Here is a 3,952-nt window from a genome sequence, read left to right on the forward strand (position 1 = left end):
TTCGTTAAATCCAGTGTCGAGTAAAATCGAGCAGCGCCCAGCCGGTCCAGCAATTCGTCAACCCGCGGCATTGGATACGCGTCGAATTTCGACACAGCATTCACCATGCGATAATCCACACAGAACCGGACCGAACCGTCCGTTTTAGGCACTAAAACTATCGGGTTAGCCCAATCACTGTTGGATTCCTCTATTACTCCCATATCTAACATCGCCTCTAATTCAGTCTGAACTACTTTTTTTTTGTGTTCAGGCAAACGAAACGGCTGGCTGCGCACTACCACGCCCGGCTCAGTCTCAATGTGGTGCTGAATGAGGTTTGTGGGGCCAGGCAGGGGCGAGAACACATCTGCAAATTCAGCTTGCAACTTGGCCACGTCAGTGAGTTGTGAGGGCAAGAGTCGGGGGCAGCCTGTGGGGCGTCCGGGACCCGGATCAGTGTCCCCACCTCCATCACTGATCAATAAAATGACCTGGGTCCCCGCAGCACCGGGAAAGGGAGAGAGAGAGAGAGACAGATCGCAGTGGTTCGCCGACCCCGGGGCATGCCACCATCTGGTCCTCTGCCAGTTGGATGGCCTGTTTCAGCGACGTCGGGCGGTGGCACTGGACCCACTGGGCAGTCTTCCTCGGCAGCCGAGCCACGAACTGCTCCAGTACCACTTTATCAATGACTTCCTCAATGTCGCTTTTCTCGGCCATCAGCCATCTGCGACAGGCGTCCTGGAGCTGTTGTGCCATCCCGAAGGGTCTCTTCTCCAGACAGCAGGGGGATGAGCCGCACTGGCCAGTCCTCTTGGGGCCACCCACATGCCTCAGCCGACCTCTCAAACAGGTCTATGAACACCTCCGGGTCATCCTGGGGACCCATCTTATTGAGAGGCACGTGAGTGGGCGGTGCTGGGGCAGATGGAGTTCCCGTAGCCCGAACCTCCCGGTCAATCCAGCTCCGGAACAGCTCGCGGTCTTCCTGCTGGGCTTGGATGAGTGCTCGGAAACGCCGTTCCTGATCGTCCCTCATGCTCAGCAGTGCCTGATGGTGTTCCTGGTGAAGACCCGCGAGTGATTGGATGACCTCCACAAATGGCGATCCTGGCGGGGACTGCATGACGGCGGCGGCGTTTTTCTTCCTTCCTGGGTTTCGGCACCAGTGTGATGTGGTTCAAAGGGTGGAAGGAAGAAGACAGGGTCAGCGTGACTGGGACTCGTGCTTTATTTGCAGCTCTCTGGCACAAACAAAAGAAGTGGTGCCCACTGCGCTTTCAATAACTTATTAAATAGCTCAGAATATAAATCTGCATACAATTCTGGCTCCTGCAAACAGTCCCCCTGTGTGGCTCGGGTTCCCTGTAAATCTCTCTCCCTTGTTTCCCGATACTGGTGGCTTTTATCCGGTCTCTCCACACCAATTACTGAAACGAGACAGAGGTGTTTATCATTTGCAGGAGATACTTACTCGTCTCCTGTCTCTCTCTCCTGTTGCAGACCTCGCTGAACCACGCCCCCTCACCACACAGCGGTTTCAAAGCTGAAGGTGGGCTCGTCCGGGATTTGAACCCGGGACCTTTCAGACCCTAAGCGAGAATCATACCCCTAGACCAACGAGCCATTGGATGCTCCTGCAACTAGAAAATGCTAAATGAAGGCTCACAGGAATGTGAAGCTTTCCAAGAAACTCCTTTCTGCCGTACCTCCACTGGCTTGGGCTGCCTTCCCAAACCAATATTGCGAAAAATGCCAAGGCAAAGGACACAAGGCTTGAGTCACCTGCAGACGGCTACCCTGCAGCGCAGCCCATCTGAGCCATCTCAGAAACGACACCTCATTTCAGTGCAAGCGCTCTAAGTCAACGAGCAAAGTGGTTGACCAAGTTAAACTTGCAGACGAGGAACAAAGAAGAACAGCGAGATGCGGGCTTGAATATGCGCAGAAACAGCACTAGTCTAACTTCACGGAGGCTTGCGATTGGCCAAGAGAAATCAGCAAGGATGTATACTGCTCAAGAAAAGATGCACCAAAGACAGAGGCGGAATTTGAACCTGGGACCTCTCACACCCTAAGTGAGAATCATAACCCTAGAAGAATGAGCCATGACGTGCATGATTCTGGAGTCCCCCCCAGCCATTTATTTCACCGTGCTTGATTTACGGATATTGCTCAATAAAGAGACTCCGAAGTGGGCTCGTCCGGGATTTGAACCCGGGTCCTCTCACACCCTAAGCGAGAATCATACCCCTAGAACAACGAGCTATGGCGTGCATGAAATTGGAGTCCCCCTCAGCTATTTATTTCACCCTGCTTGATCTACGGATAATGCTAAAAAAACAAGAGGCTCGTCCGGTATTTGAAACAAGGACCTCTCGCAGCCTAAGCGAGAATCATACCCCTAGTCCAACGAACCACTAGGACTTCTGCAAAGGAGGCCGCCTTGCCACGTATTTCACTGTGCTCGATGCTTCAGTCGCTCAGACATCCTGCCTCTGTAGCTGGCAAGTGCAGAAAGAGGGCTCATGCAACGGGCCGGATTTATGAGAAATCCAATTTTGCCGTACCTGCACTAGCTTGGCCTGCCTTGGCAGTATAATGTTTATTAAAATGACAACAACAAAATACATGAGCAGAATTAAACGGCAGAAGGCTACATTGCGGCACTGCCACACACATCATGCTGTTTTCGCTGAAGAAAAACTGTCTGAGGTATGTAATGCTTCTTCACAGAAGATAACGGTGACACCAGTCTGCTAAATTTAGTTCAACGTTGTTCCTGTTCAGTTTAATGTGTGTTCTAGATTCTTTGGGAACACTCACCATGTCAGATTCATCACAGGTGCACGGTTAAAAGAGGCCACTGTAGCACTCCCTTTCAAGACACACTGCCACAGTGAAGGTTGTGACATAAGCTCCTCTTTGCCAAGCACTGCCAATCAAAATCTGGCATGTTCCACCGAGATTTGAACTCAGATCGCAGGATTCAGAGTCTAGATTGCTAACCGTTACACTACGGAACCAAGCAGCAGCATGGTCGTCTGCTCTTTTGTTTGCAGTGTATTAGTGACTCAGAAGGAGGCACTGAGATAAGCAACTGACCTGCGGGCATCAGAATGGTGTCCAAAAAGCACTCCCTGCTCCCCTCTGCCAAAACCCGGGATCGAAACAGGGATCTTTAGATCTTCAGTCTAACGCTCTCCCAACTGAGCTATTCTGGCCTCAGTGTAACAGTCTGTAACCGACAGATTGACCCACTCAAGGCAACGCGAGCAGTAGGTAAATACCTCTATTTATCTAAATATTTTTTTTTCTGAATATGGTCTATTTGATGTATGGCGGCTTCTGTACCCCAAAAAGAGAGAATATTCTTTTTTCTCAAACGTCCATCACTCTTACTCTCGGATTGATTATTTTGTTCTGGACAACAGTTTAATTCCTAGAGTTCGGTCTTGCGCATATCAAAGTATTATTATATCGGACCATGCTCCTCTTATTCTTGACATGACCTTTCTGAATTTGCCTTACCCTAGGAGGAACTGGCGTTTTAATACTTCCCTCTTGGCAGATGAGAATTTTGTTTCCTTTACTGCTGACCAAATTTCGTTTTTTCTAAGTGTCAATAAATCGGCCGAAGTTTCAGATTCAGTCGTGTGGGAGGCCTTCAAGGCATATATAAGAGGCCAAATTATTTCTTATGATGCTAATAAAAGAAGGATCTCTAAGGAAAAGCAAGATTCTCTCGCTGATGAGATTTCTAGGTTGGATGAACAATACGCTAGGCCTCCCACACCAGACCTGTATTAGAGACGTCTTAAACTGAAGTCAGAGCTTGACTTACTTTCATCCAATGAGATAGAGGGTATTTTGAAGAGAACTAGGAGTGTTTTTTATGAAAGTGGGGAGAAATCTAGGAAAGTATTAGCCAATCAGCTGCGTGGGCTCCGAGCTAAACAAATTATAAGTG

General features: G+C 49.3%; 2 non-coding genes across 2 annotated transcripts; both read right to left on the minus strand.

The window, feature by feature from the left end:
* Positions 1 to 1,536: 1,536 nt before the first annotated feature.
* On the minus strand, positions 1,537 to 1,608 carry trnap-agg (transfer RNA proline (anticodon AGG)). Its single transcript has one exon. It is a non-coding gene; the product is annotated as a tRNA-Pro (tRNA).
* A 1,525-nt stretch (positions 1,609 to 3,133) lies between these two features.
* trnaf-gaa (transfer RNA phenylalanine (anticodon GAA)) lies at positions 3,134 to 3,206 on the minus strand. The gene has a single exon. It is a non-coding gene; the product is annotated as a tRNA-Phe (tRNA).
* Positions 3,207 to 3,952: the final 746 nt, after the last annotated feature.

The sequence above is a fragment of the Sinocyclocheilus rhinocerous genome, unplaced genomic scaffold (assembly GCF_001515625.1).
Source record: "Sinocyclocheilus rhinocerous isolate Xijiao unplaced genomic scaffold, SAMN03320098_v1.1 scaffold2473, whole genome shotgun sequence".
NCBI lineage: Eukaryota > Metazoa > Chordata > Actinopteri > Cypriniformes > Cyprinidae > Sinocyclocheilus > Sinocyclocheilus rhinocerous.